The 23,119-nt window shown below is 33.9% G+C and overlaps 1 protein-coding gene across 7 annotated transcripts in view; it reads right to left on the bottom strand.

Moving 5' to 3' along the window:
• Positions 1-23,119, bottom strand: part of Olf413 (DBH like monooxygenase olf413) — a 266,419-nt gene extending 243,300 nt beyond the window's left edge. For 5 of the 7 annotated variants that reach the window (XM_083103932.1, XM_083103934.1, XM_083103933.1 and 2 more), the window contains exons 1-2: positions 22,580-22,884; positions 22,243-22,430 (exon numbers count right to left, since the gene is read on the bottom strand). The gene's annotated coding sequence lies outside the window, so the exon portion shown is untranslated. Of the gene's footprint in view, positions 1-22,242; positions 22,431-22,579; positions 22,885-23,035 lie in introns of those variants that run through there. The other 2 variants (XM_083103936.1, XM_083103940.1) reach the window with 2 other exon arrangements.

Genomic DNA, 23,119 nt, shown 5'->3' with positions numbered 1-23,119 from the left:
AATGATAACGTTGGTTAGAAGCCTCGCGTTTTCAGAACATTATGGGACGTAAACTAGCGAACAGCTAACCAAATTTTTACACATTATACAATAACGTAAATATATAAAATTCACCATTAAATAAAATTCAAAATCAAAGCTAGTTTTAGCTAAATTATGTGCATATTTGAAGCTATGTGTGTGTGTATCATTGTCCTATATATTTAATAAATTTTATGGTTTCCAAAAAATTAATAATATATTTTATCGTAAAGTTATATTAAAATAATTTAAAACAATATATATGTGTATATGTATTTGGGTATGTGTGATTTGCTTTCTATGAAATGAAATTTTAAAAAAATTCATACAATAAAAAAATTCTTGTGTGTGTGTGTGTGTATAATTATTTATTAATATTATTTATTAATAACTTTATCGAATAAAGATTAATCTTTTTATTAGGACAAGGCTAGAAAGAATAATAAAATTATTTTAAAATAATATTTCAATCGAAATAAATAAATTTTATCATCTTTCCATATAATTAAGCAGATACTATAATTATTAAAAATTTAAAAAAACGCAGAAAACAGTTTTTATTAAATATAGAAAAATATAGAGAATAGATTAGGCTGACAGTATGCTCTGCCAGATGGAATGCTGGCACTTTTCTTGAGAAAAAAAGAGACTAGTCACGCTTGCTTACGAGCCGGCAGCATAAACACGCAAACCAATTTTCCGGGAGGAGCACACCCTTCATCATTGTTCTTGATATAATCTCGCGGAAATCATATTGTCCCGCCACCGATGACTTATTACAACTGTCAGCGCAAAATTGCTGACGCACGAGGTTTAATTCGCCGCCTAGTTTTGGGAGGGTTGATAAAATATTGTGCGCGTATTGGAGTAGTATCGAAATATTAAACTGCTAGCACACATCATCACCGTCACTACCATTGCTGCTACTAACGGTATCGAAACCACCACCACAACCACCATTACTGTCGGCCTCGGTTTCACGCATGCAGGTATAATAGAGCGATACCATTGGAAATCACGATCGGGCGATGGCATTTAAGGGCGCTGGAGGATGTATGAATTATGGATCCGGTTAGAAGGGGTGTGTTTTTGCTGGTTCTAATATATATAAAGGGATGCGACGCGCGTGGAAAAACTTTCGCCTCGATAGACTCGACTTCTTTGGAAAAACGCGTTAAAAGACGTCGATGGATGGCACGCCGGAGTCGTGCAAAGGGAAAATGTTCTTCCTGGAAAGAAGTTTGGATAGCGGGCGAGGATGGTTCGAGAATAAATAAGGATTTTCGATCGAATTGTAAAAAAGGACAAAGTCCAAAAGGTACTTGAACCACTGTCAATTTTACAAGGGCTGAATACATCACATGATGCTTGCAACCAGTTGCTCTCGAATTGAAACCGTATTTGCGATTAAACGTTACTTTCCTTCCATATAATAGAAATTACCCTGATGCATTAATTTGCATTTATTTTCTGAAAGTAAAGAAAATATTTTTTTCATACAATATTTAAAATTACTGATGTAAAATTTTGCAGAAATTCAATATGTTAGTATTAAATAATAATTTATTTTTTTCATGTTTCGAAAATTTTTATAAAAGTTTTTTTGTAAATTTAAAAAGACAATGATGCAAAAATATCAGTAATAAAGGAATAAAATAAATTTATATTTAATATTATTCGAATAGATAAAATTATTATTTGATATTGAAGCTTTAATTTTCGAAATTTCTCCTACAGAAATAACCAAGCAAAGAACATCAAATAGGGAGGCATTAATACTTACGATACCGTGAAATAATCTCGCCTGTGATATTAAAACTCAAAATTCAAACTAATGGCCGCAACTGCGATGACTAATGGTAATATGCTATTATAAAGTTTCTAACTACGTGATTAAATGATTTCATGCGCATTCATGCCATATTCTTTGCACCAACTAGGCACATGTGCTTTCAGTTTAATCGTTTGGCAATTTTATCGATGGAAATTATTTTTCAGTAAAAAAGTTCTAAATAATACCAAAAAGTTCTAAATAATCTCCTAATAATCGCTACTTATAGATAATATATCAATATATATTTCAATAATCTAGTAAATATCTATCTAATAATAAAATATATATCTAGTAATAAAAATACTACATAAAATCTTTCCTAATTTAAGATTCAAGCTAAAATAAAAATGAAATAGATTTAAGTGTTATATAAAATTCTATATGTTATTCTGTTATATTTAAAATATTACATTTAAAGACAGCTATAACTAAGTAATATATGTATCAAATATAATGTGAAGAAGTTAAATTTACAATTTTAAAGTAGAACATAAGAATAAAAATATAGCATTCATAAAAGTGCCGATAAATTGCTCTAATGCTCCAATCGCATGTGCCGTTAAAAAAGCGTGGAATAAAAGATTATTATTTATTTTCATCGAGCTGCATTCACGAGCCGCATTTATTGCGATTCTCGTGTTCGGCGATAATGAATTCACGACAATCGGGACGTTTTTCTCCGCGCTCACGCGGTTGTCACGTCGCTCGGATACACGTACAGATTGCATATACGTATGCACATGATACGCAGATACAAGCTTTTCTCACGAGTATTCACTTTTGCGAGCCCATCTGCGGTGCATTCGAAGCGCACTCTAAAGGCGCGCTCGCTCCGATAACGATCCTCATTAAATTTATGTACTCGCAATAAATAATAAACCGGCGCGCCGGCGCTCCCCCGAGTGTACATTAAATCGACGATACGTGTATCATTCGACATTATACGCAGCGGGGCGGAGGTGCAAAGTTCTCATTACTTTCCTGGTCCAGCGTAGGGCGCGCCGGGGCCGGCCATCGCTATTATTTATTACCGCAATGGTGGTTGGCCGAGCTCCTTCTTGCAAACGTGGGAGAGAGAAAGATAGAAAGGGGTTGCTCAGGGGTTGACGCTGAATTTAAGCAAGCTCATTTTTTATCGCTCGCGCGTAGAGAGGGATTCTCTCTTGGTCCGTTGAGTCCGTAGACTCGGTGACGACTTCCTCTCACGCGAGAATGAAAGACAGACAAGAGAGCGGTTCGGCTCCCTCCTTCCTCCTTCGAGAAAAAATAACCCTGTTTGCCTTGCCACTTTGCATTGACAAGTGTATCACTTCGTGCTAATGTATCGCCGGACATTTCTTTTCTCTCGAAACTCCTTTCGAAGTCAAAAGGAGATTTTTAAGAAATTGACGTGGGAACGAAAACATATGGCAAGATTGCTGAGTTCACGACAATTACATTCAAAAATAAAAAAGAGAAGGAAGATTCTCTATTTTTTTTCTATCTTATCAGTATATTAAATTTTTATTTTTTTCAAGAATTTATATTATTTCTTTCATACAATTTTATTGTGAAATCTGTCATTAATTATGAAATCTGTCGAACAATTTGCGCAGACAATTCTGATCATTCGTATCATAGCGCGGTAATTTTTTCATTCTTTATCGCGTGACCCTTCAGAGGGTCAGTCACGCTTCATAGATCTCCTTCCCGCGACGCTGTTTATTGCGGCTAGCTAAATTTCATCGTGGACGCGAAGTCTCGCCCAAGAGGCGCCGACGAATTTAAGGGAAACCATTTTTTACGGCACGCATAGAGAGAATCGTAGTCTTGCTCTAGCGAGCATTCTGTCGAAGACACCCTCCCGCGGGGCTCGGCAAATCCCGATAAAGTGCTTGGGAATTCTCGCAGGAAGTGCACTTTTCGAACAACTTCTCGCTTGACGTGTTCGCCGTAAACGATCGCGCCAGCCGGTCATATTTCATATATATCTATCGCAATATTGGGGTCAGAGGGGCCGCGCGAAAAAAAGCCATCGACTTTTAATGCACGTATCGTGTCGATCCTCTTTTTTGTCGCGGCCCGTGAATTTCTCGCATACCGATTTGTCAAAGAAGAAAAAATCCCCCGTACAATACAATGCTTTCTTCGTACTCACTTAATAATCTGCAGCAAAGTTCGTGTAATCTTATCTTGTACGTAATCTAAACAGTTGTTTACAATTATTACTTACGAATGATTAAGCACGATTCTCTTAAGCCTTTAATATATCACAATATCCAATATAACTATAATAATTATCAAAATGCAAACAATGGCAGACGAATATTACTCCTTGTATTCGCTGCCGGTCGTTAAGGCACAATTAACATTTCGATTCGCGCTGCAAATTTACTCGGGGCAAAATCATTGAAGCGCACGCCGAGAACGCATTTAACCCTCTCCGCTCGAACGTTCGGCAAAAGCGGAAACCGAGTGTGCGGTTATTGATTTCGTTTCGCCGGCGCGATGGCGTTCTACTGCGGAAGTGTAATAATTTCGATAGACATTTCAGCGGAATTTACGAGTACTTCGGGGGAAAAAAATACAAAGCCTTCGATGGCTCTTCATTTGATTGAAAAACCTCGTACTCTGGAAAGAGACACGCGCTCGTCCCATCGGTATTTATTGAATTTTCTGTCCCCATCGGCGCGGTTAGTTATCCAATAATTTTGCGATCCGATTAATCGAAACAATCCCGCCTAATTATCGACGGAAGACCTTTGCGGGCCGTTTAATCCGCGCCTTAATTCTTACGTTCATTATCGGGCTTTCGTCGAGATTAATGTGAGGTCGCGAAACGACATTTTGCTCCTTAATTCGCGCGGGAGGCGCCAACGTTCTGTATGTGCTCGGCTTCTCAATTATTATAATTCAAGTCCCGCGTGTGTAACACGCGCACATGTGGCGAGCAATATATCGTTCTTATTACCTCGACGATCCTCCGCAGCGGCATCTATGCCCTCGTATTTCGCTCCTGCTTGCTGCAAACATTCGCAGTCACCCCTATATGTCGTTCGCGAAGGATACAGGATGTCCCAGGAGGAATATGCCAGACCTTAGTAGTGTATTATCCCAGCGATTTTCACCGGGGAAAGGTCATATAAAGGTCTGTTTCGGAATATTGACTAGATTATCTGCGAGGAAGAAACCTCTGACCAAAAATTTGTACATCAATTTAACATAATTACATAAAATGTGCAGTAAAGTTAATAAAAATTCACTGTATAAAAATTGATTATACATATATTTTCTATAATATGATAAAACATGAATAAACATTGATTTCCATTACAACATAAAGCATTAAATTCGAGAAATTGATCGTGGCAATTTTAAATAATTTCAAGTGCTGTTTTGAGAATATTTCCTTTAAATCAAGAAATTAAAAGATTATCTACAAATGATCAACAAGATTACTATTATTTTGAAAATATACTAACAATAAGTAATAACCGCTAATTCCTAGTATCTAATATCTGTATTTTGCATTGATTTATGGAAATAAAATCAGATTTAAGTATTTAAAAAAAAATTCTCCTGAAACCTCCTGTACAAGCGCATGAAAATATTGTAATATAAAATATATAACGAGTAAAAAATTGTCTACACATATATATCTATATAGCAATGCATCTATGCGCAAGGAGAAAGGGTAGCGGCAAATTATAAATCATCTTAACGAGTTTTTGATTACTCACACCTTTTGCATACAGCGCGCATAAATGTATCACCGATCGAAACCGCACGAACATTTCGCTTATCCGTCTTATCCGCGTGTTACTTTTCGCCCCGTGCAAAATTACACGATAGTCAAATAATTTCTGGCACGCTATGTAGACACACGATACTTTAACAGATATAACATACGTATCTATTGTTCCAATCGTTGAACAATTATCATGAAACTTTTATTTAGAATATTACTTGTACAAGCACATGAGGTCTCTGTTTTTTGTACAAAAAAGTAATGCTGAGTTTTTGAAATTTATTCTACCTCATTCTCAATCGTATGTATTGTTTTTTATTTATTTTATTATATCGTTTTTTTTATTTATTATGTTATATTATTTATTATATTATATCGTATAATAAATATTCTTATATCGATATCCAAGCCGAGTAAAAATTCTGCGATTGTCAGATTATTTAAATCATCATCCACGGTATACTGCTTTATTTATCAAAAACATAATCATGTTTTTAAAAAGCACAGGGATGAGAATGAGCGAGCGCGTGCGCCTTTCATTGATATTATTATTGCGCGAGGAGTTGTTAGCTTCTTTGAAAAAACGCTCTTTGAAAAGCCAGAAGACTGACTGTTAGTCGTCGACCGAGTAACGAGTAAAATTGGATTCAATCCGACATGCGGGACGTGGTTGGTCCATTTACTTTCCTTGCGGCGCGTTCGCGAGAAATCGTGTTGGAATGAGGGAAAGAAAGGATTTTATTAAATGAGTCGCAATAGAAATAAAACTTTAATTGTGATCAAACTTTACTGAATTCGCGCGAACGCGAGAAAAAACATAATTAATTTTAAATCAATGTAAAACGAATCGAGGTATTAAAGCGATTCTTTATTAAAGGTGACAAATAATATTTTTGCACAAAATGTGTTTTTCATGTATGTCGTTTTAGCGCTAACCATTCAAGATTTTGTATATTGATAATCTAAATCATACCAAGAACTGATGTGTTGTATCTCACATTCATTATTCTATTAGTTATTCATTATTCAAAAGAGCGTAATGCGACATTAACCATTGACATTATTTTTGTCTATTATTTCCTCATCTTTTTTAAAATAATAAAATATTTTTTATTTCTGGAGAAGTTTGTTTTAACATTAGACGGAATAAAATATAACTCTAGTTCTTTTAAATAAATTTCTCTAAATAAATATTAAAATGAGAGTTATTTTCGCGCATAGAATATTAAAGTAAATGAAAGAATGATGAAAGATATGTAATCAGAGTAAATAAAAAGGAGATAAGAATCTAATTACTTAATATCTGCCATTCTATGACAGTTATTGTTACGTTAAAAAAATCATTTTATATGGAATGTAATCTAACGCATTAACTTCATTCATGAGTAACGAAAATAACGCCCAGGTCGTTGCTAAATTTTTCTTGTCTGATAACGGGACGCGCGAGACTTTTTTTCACAGGAATTACAGTTATCTCTACTCTTATCGTGGCCCGTCCCTGTCCTCGAAAATCGTTTTAACCCCTGGTAGGAAGTGACGCAGCGGCGGGAGGCTAGAAATAAGCCGTTTTTGTCCCGGAACTAGTTGGACTATGCCCACCGATGGAAGAGAGAGAGAGACAAGGAGAGAGAGAGAGATAGAATGTAGCTTTATACCATTCCTCGCGGTAATTAAATCGAATGTTCCCGGGAAGAAAGTGCGCCGTTTCAGGAATGGCTGAATCGAACGGTCGAGGCGAGGGATCCGTCGTGAAAGGGGCTGATTGCTCGCTAATCTTCGCGAAATTGCGCTGCGCGGCACGAGAGTTGAACGTTAGCGATTAGTCGAAGATCTCCAACTTTGGCGGCATTGTTTCACAATTCGCACGGCGGAATCGCGCAAGAACGATTAACGTGTAGGAAGCTGCTACTTCCTGACCTCGCATTCGGGACAAAGCACTCGCGAGTACCGGAAAGTGCTTTTCATCATTAATGCTGGAATAACGGCATTGATATGTGCCGGTTATCATCTCTCGATGAGTATATTAATAGAATCGATTTCGATTTGAGGAACTTGTGTAATTGCCGGAAAGTATCAAAATTATCTACAATTTTAAATTTGAGAAAATAAAAGTTTAATACAAGTCTATATTATATGTAAGATCACACAAATCGTCATCGTCACGTCAATATAACATCAGATATTCTTATGAATCTCAAATAATTACTGTCACAAAATTAAAGTGCCACCAATGTTTAAATCTCACATAAAGATTTACGAAACGCGTCACGGCATCATTATGATGTTAATGTGTATGGGAAATAGTTCAACGTACCGTCAAACTGTTTCCCATACACATTTACATCACAACCATTAACTGATGGTCATCATCACCAGTCATTATTCTCGCTATCTAAAATTTTGATTCTAATCTGAATGAGATTGCACTTTTTAACGTTATAATTTAGATGTTTTCAAAATGGAATATAAATGAATTAATAAAATAATTGCAGTGATTCTGATAAAAAAAGAAAGATATAAGGACATTGCTAGAAAAATTATAAAAATTAAATATAAATAAGAAAATGAATATTGCAAGATTTTAAAGACTCTCGTTATGCATTTATTTGGATTAATTTTAATTAAACAGTATAATCAATTAGATTACTTATTGAATATCAACAAGAAACTTTATTAATGCTATGCACAATAATAATTAACTATACAAAATAACGCCAAATGAAACGAAATAAAATGGCAAAATATTCTTGCCGAGAATATTTAATATTGACGGACGACAACTCGTTTCTAGTCTCATGCTACTACTTCATTTAAAATTTATATAAGAACATTTGACATTATTAACATAATAGTGACGTTACGATGGTGTGCAATACTTAAAAAATTTAATTAGCATCCTATGTGATATTACATATGACATTTGAGAGAAAGAATGACTTTAAAAAATCGGACAAATATATACTAAAAAAAAAACTAACTAAAAAAATTCAATATCGCATAAGTAAGTGATTATCTTCCAGAATGCTGTGCATGAGTAATTTACAATCTAAAAAAACCGAGCATTCTCTACTTGCTCTTTACAAGTCCGATCGAATGCGCGCATTAAGATTCCTTTATCTCTCTTCATACTTCCAACAACGTTTTCCATATTATCTCCAATGTGGAAAAATTTCTCGCACATTACCACGTAAATAATCCACTAAATGAGTCCGGCTATACACGCGTCCGTAGCTGCACATGTTTATTTACATGAATAACAGCAAACCTGCGAGATTCGAAATCAAGGCTCATCGACCGACACGGACGAGAGTGGCTTTGAACATTAGGAACGGATATACTTATTTATGCCACGGCTCTAATAGAGCAGATACGTAGCACCGTCGGGATCCGGAATTGTATTATCTCTGTCCTGCCGTGAGGGACTAACTGAAATACCACCGCGGTCATAAACACGACACTCTAGTATCCACACATCCATATATGAGACGACATGGAAACACGGTATTAGTAGGCGTTGGATACTGTTCTATCTCGTTCATGGCCCAACTTCACGAACTTTTTCTCTGGTTCGTATCGTGAATGGAATGAAAAGCATCAGCTAAAAAAATGTTCATATTTAATAGAAATAAATTGTTCCCGAGATCGTGATATGAGCGACGCAGCTATCTACTATTGAAATTAGGATAACGGGATAAATTAAAAACTTGATATAATAAAAATATCTAAGAGTACATACTCTCTCTCTCTTCTCTAAAATATCTAAGAATATAAAAATTTTAAATTCTTTATAATAATGTAATAAATATATTTATTTATAATAAAATCTATTATGAAATGAATTAATTAAAAATTAAATTTTAAATAATTAGAGGGAAGGACTAGTTTAAAGTTCAACTTTTCAAATTTTTTTAAATTAATTTTTTTCGAGACATGCAAATAAAAATTCAAAAATTTGACTTTTTCAAATGTGAAGAGCTAATTTTACGTAAGTTAGACTTTCTCTTCTTCATCCGCTTAATAATTCTTTATTTTTATCCACGCCGGTAGGAATATAGCCTAAGCAAAGAGTACGGAAACGGCAAAGAAAGAACTCTCTGACAATGGAGGAAATTAACTATCACACGTCAGAGCAGTTCCGTCATTACTGTCCCTCAATCATTCTGCTTCATTCGCAGCTATTCTGACTTTTTTAAAATCTTCGTGTACGATTATACCCTCAATCCCTTTTCTTTTCTAACCAGATAATTTGTGCTTCATAATTTATATATATATATATATATATAAAATCGAGAGAATGCACTTCTCCATTACTTGCGACATTCTCATAATATGACTCCTTAAAACTTTTAACTTTTATAGATATTATATCTTTAGTACTTTCGAAATATTTTTGAGAAAAAACATGTTTCATGATAAAATGCTACATAAAGATTCGGCGCAACTCCCTTTAACAGCTAACATGAATAAGAATTTTGAACTTATTATATATCTATATATTTTAGCTTTTTATTGAAACATGCTTTTTCTCAAAAATATTTCGAAAGTACTAAAAATATAATATTTAAAAACTGTTGAAAGGAGTCATCATATTTTGAAAATGTCGCAGATAATAGAGAAGTGCATTCTCTCGATTTTCTTATCACGTAAAAAATAATAAATGTTTCCAAAAATCAAATCTCGATATTCATTCTTCCTTAATAATACCAATTTTTTTATCTCGTTTGTTCATTTCATATTTCACGTCATCTCATAAAGTCAAAATATTTAAACAAGTTGAAAAATGGAAAAGTTTTAAAATTTAATTTTTTTATTTTTATGATATAAAAATTTATTATCTGGAATTTTGCTTATGATTTTTATAACAAATGCAACAATCTAATAATAAGGTGCCATTCTTAATATATTCCATTCCATAATTTCATCTGCAATATTGTCATTTATATGTATATAAATGACCAGAATAAGCATATATAAAACATAGTTTAGAAAAATATAGATAATCTATGAATTTATGTCTCTCTTGTCAAAACAGAAAAAACAAAAACTGAGAATATCTTTGGAAACAAATTTTTTAAAATATGTTTATTAAATCTATATCGATAAAATCTATTAAATAATAATCAAATTAAAATTCTAAAATTTTCTCTTTTGCACATATATGTATGTCTGTTATATGTATGTATGTTAATTTTGTATTTCTAAATATTTATTTTGAAATATTTTTGACTTTAATTCATTTAAAACAATGTAAGATAAATCTAATTCAATGATAATATATCTTTAGAAGTTATATTTTATATAAAAATATGTAAGAGAAACTTATATACTATATATAAATAAAAATAAAGATAAAAAAAGGGGGGAAGATCCATCAATAAATTTTGTACAGGTCTAAAATTTCTAGCTACGCCATTGAACTCATCTCTCGTCGCTGAGAGATTGTCTCTTGCATTATACATCAGTAAAGAACTGTGTCATTTAAACCACCGTGTACAGAAAGACACTATAAGTAAAAGAAATACGATCAAAGGCACGCTGTTTTATTTCTTGCTGTGCGGCGAATCTCCTTTATAAAATTGCGTTTCTGTTACACACTGTTTCTTGATTATTCGATGAAGCGAATACTACCAACGCGTCATCATTCTTTGCGAGATTGCCAAGAGTTTCCGTCTGTGTGACAGTCATTATAATAAAGAATTGACATCAGACTATTTAAGAGAAAAAATATAAAAAAATATTGTAAAAGAAAAAAATTTTTTAAAGTATAATATATAAATGTAAGAAAATTTTATAAAAAAATATAAATATAAATATAAATAAAATATAAAGAATATAAGAATAAAATAAATATAAAAATAAAATGTATAAATATAAGTATATTAAAAAATTAATTGTTCCAATATTGAAAATAATGAAAAAAAGAAAAGAACAATGACTTAAATTTTTTGTAATAAAAATATAATTAAAGAAGAATGGCCACGATGTTAAGTTAGATAACATAAGTGATGTCTTTTTATAATTTCGGTAGAATGTTTCCACAGAAATATAAAATTAAACGTTTGTTCTTTTTAATAATTTCCCTCTATAATTACGTTAATTATATTATTTACGTTGCCAAATTTATAAACTCTCTAGAAGAGTAATACGGTCTCCGTCATTATCTCTTTCCTCTCTTCTTCTCTCCTTTCTCTTTCTCTCTTACAAATTTTCGTTTCTCTTATTAATATCGTACAAACACAAGCCTAACTCGAGAGCAGAAGATATCGAGGAGAGGAGGAAGAGAAGAAAGAGGTCCCGTCGTCTTATTCACAATGCCCAACTGACCTGGGCCGGACGGCTCATCGTTATTAAACCTAAATCATTTGCGTCAGCCACGACTGCCATAACTCACGGCCGCCTTAGTGAAATATGGCCGCCGTTCAAATTATTGTGCCTCGAAATCCCCTCCGGCCACCCGCCCGTTGGCAGTGTTTCTCGCCAGGACGAGAGTCATCCTGACCCTTCCTCCTCTTCTTTCTCCTTACGCCGATCGTTCCGCCTGAATCTTCGTCTCTGCGTCATCTGGAGACGTTTCGCAGTCGGGATGATTCCGTAACGCGGCTGTGATTTACTGCGCGTGTCGGGAGTCTTACATTTAAGCCCTCGCAACGCTTGATTCCGCGACCTCGTCATACCTTTTGGATGGGCAATCTCGCACGGGCCTCCCAGAATTCGTTCCGTCTTCCAGGAACCTCATTTTTTGTGACTTCTATTAATTTCCGTGTAATTTCGCGTCCAAAGTTTTACGCACGCACACGCAGAATCAAAACTTTTACCTTGCATAACACGTCAGGATTAACCCCGCTCTTTTAAATACAATTGCAAAAGTGAAACGACGAAATTTATTTAGGCAGATTTATTTTAATATATAACGCATTTTGTTTAGCAAAGAGAAGCTCTAAAAGTTGGACACGTCGACAGAAACATTAATAATTTTCGCGAAATGCAAAAATTATTACGCAATACCATGTATTATGATATATTCCACAATATTCGTTAATTATTATTAATGTGAGACGCTCTCTCTTGATATCAATTATTTTCTTTACATTCTATATATTTCAAATTTAATGCTTATATAAAACGCTTATGCAAAAGATAATGATTACATAAGAATATTGGTCCCGACACACAGCGTGTGTTTATTTTTGTTGAACATGTGCGACCACAAAATTGCATCGTTTATATACGACAAGCACGTTCGGCAAAGTACGTCCTTGTAGTCGAAATATCATAGCATGTATCGCATAATATTAAGGCTCGCCGGCGAGCGGTCGGTTGAAATCGTTCAGCTCGCGTACATCTTATTTATTAGTCATGTAAGCACGTCGGTCGTACCTTACAAGGGCAAGACACGGGCAGGCTAAAGGACAGTTTGATGAATAGCCGCTGCTTATGTATTCACTTAAGCCCAAATAATGGCTTTATAAAACATGCTTCGATATTCGGCCACTTGTTATCATCCGTCTTTCCTGGTCCTTAATAGCTAATTGGAATAAAAAAAAAGAAATAAGGACACGCTCTCTCTGATCCCTTAATTGCATCAAAATTTAAAATTATAAATAAACTATAACATATCACAAATTTATAGCGCACAGCATGCGATAGCGTGTGCAATCATGTGTGTGCATTTAATTAATTATAATTAACTTAAAGTTAATTTCGATCTTGATCTCATTTCAATCATGGAGTACAATCTCAACAGTCTCTAATAGAGTCTTTTCTTGTATTAAAAATTTCGAATATCTTTCTTGAAAAAAACACGCTCTCTTAATTTATGGTCACATGTATGATGTTAATCTATCTTAAAACGTGATGATCGTTAAGGATGCATATTATGCGTAACGTATTATACAAATCAGTGAGAAAACACAACTACATTCCGTAAAAAGCAACGACGCTAATTAGAAAATTTAATTGTCGAAACAAGATCAGCGGCCGGTGGGCGTCGAGCGCGCTTCTCATACCATTATGGAATGCATTTCTGAAATTTGCACAAGAATCTCTTTATATCATTTGCCTTTTTACGAAATTATATGCGCGTACGTTCATTTTCGCAAAAGGTGGCGAGTACGAACACGTAACGGAGTCAGGCCACACTCGCAGCGCGGGTGAAATGTGGCGAAAGCTTGATTACTCGGAATTAGATTCCCAACGAGTTTAATTTCTGGAAAGGTCGCCTCATACAATTGACATTGTCGTAGCTCGCTATATCGCGCGAACATATACTTGCTCTTCTTTAAATAACAAAGGACGCGTCATAAATACACGCGACTGACGAACCGCGTTCGAAGAAAATTAATCGAAAGCAGTGTTCTCCTTATTAAGAAACGAAGAATGATAATTTTGTTAAAACATTTTTTTTGCACGATACAAATATATCTACTGACCTACAAAAAAATAGGTAAAATATTTATCTGCAAAAGTTAATTATTTTATATTTCAGACCATCATTTATTCAGAATGTCTCAGTACTTTTTCTCATAAAATTTTTTTATTAATACATTTATTAATACGGAATTCATTCCTCGTACGATAACAAGATTAATTATTCTTTTTATAGTTTTTTAAATCAATATCAATGTTAAAGATCAATATTAATAACCGTTATTATTCGTTGTTATGCAATTAAATGAATACGATGACTTTCTGAGAGTCTGATATATTATTTATACTTGTAATGCGCGTAAAGAGAATGTAAAGATTCAACTGTCACGTAAAGTATGCAAGTTATTAATAAAAAAAAAGAGAAAAGAAAACAAAACTCATAACTGGCAGTGATCGCGGTAGTATAATTCTAAAATATATCTCCGAGGAGACGATGGGGGCCACTTATATCTCGTACACCGCACCATGACCGCAAGGGGCGAAAGGGATTAGTCAACTGCCCGTTATATATCACGGGCTTAGGCCACAGAGCAGTGGACAGGTAAAGTATCTACGGGGTATAAACATTCCGACCTGTCGGCCGCCTCAAATTATGGTGAAACTAACGCGTCTGAGAAGATGCACATTTTAGAGCGATGTGTCGTAGATGTAACGTCGGAATGTGTCTCACGTCAATGTTACGTCACGGATATTTTACACCTCTCTTCATATCCCACGTTTAGCGTCAAATGCGATCGTATCAATCTCAGCGTGAAACATCGAATATACCGTGTGTTCGTGTTAACCGTATATATTTTACAAAATCGGAGAAACAAGTACATTTAGCATGAAATCATAATAGCAGATTTTGAAGTATTATAATGATCGATGAGAGAGAAACGGCAATATTACAATGGAAAATTAATTCACAATCAGCTACCATTGAAAAGCAGATTAATGCGCATTAATAGCGCGCGATGAAAAGCGTAATTTAACTTGTCACGAATAACAATAATACAATATATCCTAATATAAAAAAGCTATAAAGACCAATGGACAGAAAGATGCTGTAAAGTGACGAAACAAAAACAGATGCGCTTTCAATCCGATATCGAGGTTCTGCGATCGGAGTAGTCCAACCTTACAAATCCAACCCTTTATTCTTTTACCTGCTGCCCTCGCACCTTCATCTCTCTGACGAGGCCCGCTGTTCTTATCGGAGTTCAAATTAATCCCGCGGCGAGAGATGACTCGCGCCAAACTTTTAAGTATCGCTCGCCCGATGCCACACAAAGGAGATGCTCGTGAAGATAAAACGCGGCGGGCCGCACCAATCAGTGGGAAATTTTTCTTCCCGGCCAGTGTTTTTGACCACGAAAGGATCTGCTTGTCCAAAGCGCGGGACGTGAAAATGTAATTGTAGCCGGGTCGGTAGAGAAATCGGGGGTGGCGCTCTCTCTTTCGGAGGAAGAGACGTAGAAGAACGCTTTCCACAGGAATACAATAGACGTAATGGGCGGTTGCTGCGGGCAGACATCTCGGCGAGCCGAGGAGCCCTCGAGGCGGATGCAAGAAGCCCGGAGAAACACTCCGGGAGGTCCTTCGACGTTTCCTCCCTCCCGCCGCGCCGCCCGCCGATACGTCATTCTCCTCACAATTTGTCCGAAAGCCGTGAAAACTGCGGGTTTTCCTGAGAGAAACGCGGAAGCGGAGCAGCGGAAGCGACAGCTACTCGTATCCCGGAGGTTACGCCCTGTTGCGGCGGAAATTTTCCACGGATGACCTTTTTTTTCTCCCGCAACTCCCCCTATGTCGAGACGGCATCGTGGCTGTTAAGGTACTTTGCGATTAGGAGCGAGCAACGGCCTTGGCTTGGCCGGTGCCGTGGGAATCGATCCACGTGTTCATTGTAAGATTATATAATGACACATGCAAATGTTATATTATTTCGCGATATGCTCAGTTGTTGAAAATAACAAACAATATGCAAATGATTACAAATATAATGACGTTAAACGAAACAACATTAATTTGCTTTTAAAATAAATCCGATAAATCATAATAAAATGTAATTGTCACTTATGAATATATAAGAGCGCATACCCTAGCGCATATTAATTTACAATAAAATGTTGTGAATAAATATTCAACATTTATAAATATCGTATTTAATTTTTCTGAATCGGTTTATGAAACGGAGTACCATGTAATGAAAAGTTTTTTAAATATAACTCTCATTTTTAAATACATTTGCCTACTAATGCAGAGTTTATTTTACGAAAAATAAATATATATTTGTATTAATTTATAAAAAAATTGCACATGTATTAAATGCGAAAATACACATATACACATATACACATATCCTTTTCTCTTTCTTTTTTTCCCTTTGGAATTAGTTATATACTTTAATTTTGTAAAATGATGTTGCAATAATAATACACATGCAATAATACACACACAATAAATTACATATATTTAACAAATAATTTCTACTACGGATTATTCTGTATTATATTTGCGAGAGACAAAGACAGGAAGACAAAGAGATAAATAAAAGATACAGTCATTCTAAAATAAATATGGAAACGAGAGAGAGCAACACCACAATGGTTAATGAACGTGCGTAATAGCGATGTATAAATTAATCTCGGAAAGGTCACGGGATTATATATATAATTTATACAATTTAAAATTATCATCGGACACGCTTCTCCAATTGGATACGTCTAGTACGAAGGTTGTACAACGGGAAGGGCAACAGAGGAATTGAAGGGTGGATTGTGGATGATAGAGAACGGAAGAGAATGAAAGAAGAAGAGACACCAGGGAGAATCCAGGAGAGGGTGGTTGTATATCGCGTGTCGGGTCGAGTCTCATTGTCTTCCTGTCAGGAGCGCGCAAATATTGTCACCATCTCCAGAACGATGACTACGGCCGTATTCCTATGCAAACAGCCGGATAATATACGCGCGCGTGCGTATGTAGGGATAGCTAGGTAGGTAGATAGATAGGTAGGTAAGTGAAGGGTCGGCATTTCTGACAAAGCTTTCCATAAGCGTCACTCCTTTGACACGGTCGTATAAAGGATGACAAATCTCGCGCGAGGGATTTTCGCGATTCCCGACGGACGGTCTCGTTTCCGTGAGACTCGATAATCTCTCGCCCTCCCGAAAACTCCCCTTTTATTCCGACGAAACAGCCGTCCGATAGAAAATTCCATGCCGCCTGCATGTTTAATAAGACGTTTCTTGTGTCAGCCTGAATCGCAGTAGCTTCGACAGCACAAAACTGCTGCATAATTTCACGACTGTAATACGTTTACGAAACGGATAGAGAGTACGATCGGCAGAATTGCAAGACAGTATGATACGCACAATTTAGCTAACAATAAATATTTTTTTTATATACACGTTTTTAACGCACATATATGTATATATGTGAAAAAAATATTATAAGTGTTTTTTTTTCCGAAACTAATATCTTTTCCCGGCAACATGTTTGATATGTCAGAAATGAAGAAAATTAATTCGAGGCAAAAAGTGTCATATTTCGACTATACGGTCTGACACGTCAAGATGATGGATTACCTGTGATTCTCGCTATTTTCACGGATTGTTAAGCCTGACCAATCTTTAACATGACAGAGGATTGATTTCCAAGATTTTAATTTAAGCATTAGAAAAAGTAGAAAGTCTACAGAAATTTCAGACAAATTTCCAGAAATCATTATTCAATTTTAATGAAATTTTAATGAAAAAATATTATATTTATGGTATAAGACTAATATTCATGTATTGTCTTTTTATTCAGATAATTGTTTATATAAAATATATTTATTGAGTCAGTAAGTTTAATACGCACAATTTTTTATAAACGTGAATTATTTTTTTCTATCGTATTATATCTATTATTCAGATTATTTACATTAATAATTTTGTTAATTTTGTTAATTCGACAATGCCTTTTACTCTTCCAAATCAAAATTTTTCAAATATTAATTATATTTTTAGATAAACATCATAATTTCATGAAAGTAAAATAAAAAATTAATATTTTATTTGCCTTTTTCAAAACACAATTTTATACAAGAAAATTTAAAGATTCTTTTAAAATCGTTTAATTTTGCGAATATAGATTCAATAGCAAGTATGTAGTTGCATAATTTTCACTGTAAAACCCATTCAGACAATTTCGATATGATTACCTTCGGTTCGGATAATTAGTTCTTTGCGATATATGTAGAAATGATTATTTGCATGTCAAATCCCATCCGTTTGTGTGTTGAATCGTACAAAAGACTGAGAAACTATATCTTTTCAAATATTACCTCTTGTAAAGCCTTCAATTAAGTTTTTTCGATCGCATTCACGTTCTGCCACGTCCTCCTATTAATTTCTTCGTCTATTTCTGAGAAACTATTCTGACCTATTCATTGTACAAAACTTCTATTTCTATATTTAACATCTACCTGAAAGATATGATAGAGAGATGTGTTTACGAAAAAACTTCTTGTATATCTTAGACATATATAAGTGCCAAAAAAAATTAGGATGATTTAATTAAAATTACATTATGACAGACAGAAGACATATATATTTCGATAATTATATTATATCCAGATTTTTTTCACTCCTATATTCTAATTTTACTTTCAAATTACAAAATTTGTAATAAATTAAATTACGACACAACTAATGTCTCTTGCTTTTTTTGTAAATGTAAGGTATTTTTTGTTTATGAAAAGCAAATTATTTTTTCAATAATAATGTGACTGAAACTGATAAATTATAATATTTGAATATTAAAAAAAAAATAAAACAATCAAATTTTAAATCATTTTCCTTGCAAAATAATGAAAAAGAGAAAAAGGATTTTAATATAAAAGCAATCTTCTTTTAAATCGCAAGCAAAATCCGAAAGCAAATTCATTAAACATGCTACTCGAAGGAGATAACGATACATTAATAGGCATTTCGTGAACCAGAAAGATACTGTTCATTTATTGAAATCGCCATTGTGTTTCGACGAACCAATAGTCCGCTCTTAGAAGTTTCCATTAACCTTATGCTGCTGCCGGGTGTTGTGTTGGAAAATGTCGGAATTGTTACAAAGAGCGACCTATCGCACCAGCTGGTCCAGTCAGCGCAGGAGGTATGAATTAACTCCTAGGAACCACACCAGCCATTTTCGCCGCAGGTATACACGGCCACATTCACCAGCGACTTGGTTACACTGTTGTATTCGCTCACTTTATCAAAACGCTTATATACAGTCGCGACGGGATAACAACCAAATCAAATAATATCGAAGTATTGTAGCCTGTTTGAGTGCTCAATTTCTTTCCAAGTTTTTATTTATTAATTATTAATTGTTTTTATTTATCGTATCTAAGGAGACTTTCCACAATTATGAAAGCACATTCTGATAATAATTTACAGCAATTATATTCATTAATATTGCCTCAATTAAAATTAAGACACTGCATATTTTTTCATTATTTTATATTTAATAAAATATTTTTTATTAGTTAAAAATTGCATTACGACCATTCAATTAATTTATATTCATTACAATCTTATTTATTATAAATAAATAAATATATATATATATATATATATATATATATATATATATATATAAGATCTGGTTTTTATCTTTTATAGAAAAATAAATTTAATGAAAATTTATTAATAATTTTGAAGCACTGAACTGACAATGTTTAATTTGTCCTCAAAATCATCATCCTGACTTAATATCTCTAAAAACGGCGATACAATAGGACATCCTGTTACGTCATTCCAACCCACTGACTTAGAGCACGTGAATTATGACCAACCATTCGCCACGATAAACCATCCGAATTTACGAGCATTGATTCTTACTGTCTAACTAGTTTGCCGACCACAATCCGAGATGGTTCTTTGAGTCCGACCGAGCGCTGGTAACGCGAATAAAATGAGTTACGAGCTTTCTAAGAACGTTGGGGGATTTCAGATAAACCCTTTAAACGTTTGTAAATCCTTACAACGTACACATACGTTGGAAAGGGATCTTATTATCCACGTTTTTAAAAATTCACGAACTTTATCTCACAAAGATATATAAAAAAAAATTGTAAGATAAAAATTTTAGATATTATGATACGCACGCAAAGCCATTGAATAGAGATAAAATTTATTTAATAAGTTAACATATTATAACAATGAAAAACATTTAATAAAAATATAGATAAGTTATGATGCCGTTAAAAAGTTCTCATATCTGGGAAGTTAAAGTGAATAATTTATTAACAAATTTACATTACAAATTATGTAAAATGTATAGGGCATACTTTCAAATTTTAAAATTTCAATAAATATCCTATCAAATAATATCCTCTTTCTTTCCTTTCTCTTATTGTTAGATTTTTATATTCATCTTTTATATCAGATTAATATACATTAATGAGATAAAATAAAATTTTGCATTTTAAAGTGTATTATTATCATAAATTTTTATCTTGTTATTCTTTATCATTATCTTTATCTCACTCTTTACCAGCAACGTAATAAATAGAGGCTGTAAACCGAGGCTGTAATTCAGTGCATTATTCAGACTTAAGAATCCCGCCGATCGCGTTGCGGAAACAATCTTCTACGTCGTAACAAATGTTTCAATTTCAAAGTACACGAGTCTCCATAAACATTGCCAGCGTTACGATCGCGAGATTGGGATTACGAATGCGCGGCAAAACATTACGACGATGTCACAAGGACCGTTTCGGCTAACGTAGATAATAGCTTGGAAGCCGAATTAACGTCACACGCGCGCATCCCGCAACATGAGACCGCATTCGCCAACTGAAATATTCTTACTGTCTCCCTAGAGTTAATCCACTCACCGTTCTCATCCTGCAGCTGATAAGGCGCCAGCGGAATTGAAAGATCAAAGGATTACCTCGGCTCGCGCGCGTTTTTCACGAGTGCGAATTAACCCTCCCTGTACATATTCTTTCTCGATTTAAAATTTATGCACATGCGTATCTAATATATATATTTAAATCTTTTATAATTTTATAAGCTATCGGTTTCACATAATTGGAGCTCTTGTGGTTAAAGTTAAAGTATGAAAAAAAATTTATATGTAAAAAAAGGAATTAATAATTGATAGAAATAATAATTAATAATTGATGATAAATAATTATTAATAATGAATTATTATATAATTGATTTTTTTAAACAATTTTAGAAAAGTTGTTTTAAAAAATCGATCATATAATAATTCATTATCTTCTCTTTTTTTTCTCTTTCTTTTTAATATTCTTCATATTTTAAAAACTATAATTATATGTATAGAGAAACGTAAAAAATTTACGTGCATTTATATACATAAAATATATTAAATACATCATAGAAAGTTTGATATTTTTGATGTGCATTGTTTTTACAGTATTGAAGGATTATTAATATGGATTTCATCAACGAAGAAACAGTATCACGTCGTATCGATTTCTCGTTACTACGGTCTTATTGTTAGATTATTCGTGCAGACTAGATTGAGGATAAGATTGATAATGAGACACTTTCAGATTCTCATAAAAATTTCATGCATCTTTTATTCAATGTACTGTACTATAAATCTAACAATCTGAAAATCAGATTCGAGATTTTTAACAATTTATGATTTTAATTTATCCGTTTTGTAAAAGATTCATTAGAAATAAAATTATAATTACATTATTTCTATCAATTATTATTTGTCGACATTGTCACATGAAACTACTGTGTGTGAAATTTCAATGCAATAATATCAGATCATCACAAATAAATAATTATTTATAAATTATACAAGTACAAAAATATGCTATATGATTTACTGCACTGCTAAAACTGCTATATTTTCCAAAATATTCTTATAAAAATCATTACTTTTTATAGTATAAAATTCTGTTTTTGTTTTAAAAATTTTATTTTCTTTGTAACTTTTATCTTTAAACAACACTTAAAATTATAAAGATATATTTAATCAGAGCAATAAAAGAAAAAAAATAAATGAGAAAAATTCCAATGCAATCGAAAAATAACTAATAATCTTACATAAAATTACTGATTTAGCAAAATTAATTTTGAGATTATATTAAGTCTCCAAATTAAAATATTTATAAATTTGGCAAAAGTGCAATATTCTCGAAATTCGTTTACATATGCAGTAGATCATTAAGCATTAATAAACAATACTTAAACAGGAAAGAATATTAAATGAATTTACTCACAGTCGCTTATCGTCGTTATAATCCCTCTCGCTGAATATATTATTCATGGATTTTTCTCCGTCTGGCTCTTCATCAGAAAGGCACTCGCTCACAGATGCGAAACGATCAAAACCACAGTTAATTACGATGGCGCGTATTTACTGACACTGCACGACACTCCCGACGCACATTTACATGCGCAATTTAATCTACAAAACACATGAAAAACACCACGATTACGAGTACAATACGATTTCGCCATAATTAATACTTAATCAACATAATGCGAAATAAACGCATACTTTATTATGTCATTACTGCACATTATAAAATCGTAATTAATCGCATCGTTTATTACCGTTCTACAATAATCGATAATAAATTCGCACTCCCGATTCTTAACTTGTCAGCGTCACTCTGAGTGTCTAAAAGTACATTCTAGCCGGTCTTCTTGACCTGCGAATTTTAACATGAACGTAACCTAATCGTCAACCGCGCGAACAACTGCGTCTCGTGAAAAAAAAACGGATAATTGTCATGACGTACATTTATTACACGCGCTACGAGACATTAGATTCGCATTCCCGACACTTTCTCGCGCGCGAAAATCACTTTATAAACGCGAAGAAGACGGAATTTGATGCCAGTCCCGATGCGACGCGATCTAACCTCTTGGAAAGGACTACTTTCGGCGGGAGAGGAAGGGGGAGCAACTTCACGTAACTCGATACGCGACATGTATATACGACACGCACATACGCAGCATCTTATGTATCACGATCTTAAATAAAGTAACACACGTATTATCGCGTACCTTTTAATTAGCGCACTCCACTCGAGATATTCTACGCGCTTGCGACGATTTTTCGTACGCGATATCGTCGTCTTGACCGAGCGA

This window comes from Camponotus vicinus, unplaced genomic scaffold (assembly GCF_025532165.1).
Source record: "Camponotus vicinus isolate PSW18456_S1 unplaced genomic scaffold, iyCamVici1.0 SCAF_7, whole genome shotgun sequence".
NCBI lineage: Eukaryota > Metazoa > Arthropoda > Insecta > Hymenoptera > Formicidae > Camponotus > Camponotus vicinus.
This window is presented reverse-complemented; position numbering and strand designations above follow the sequence as displayed.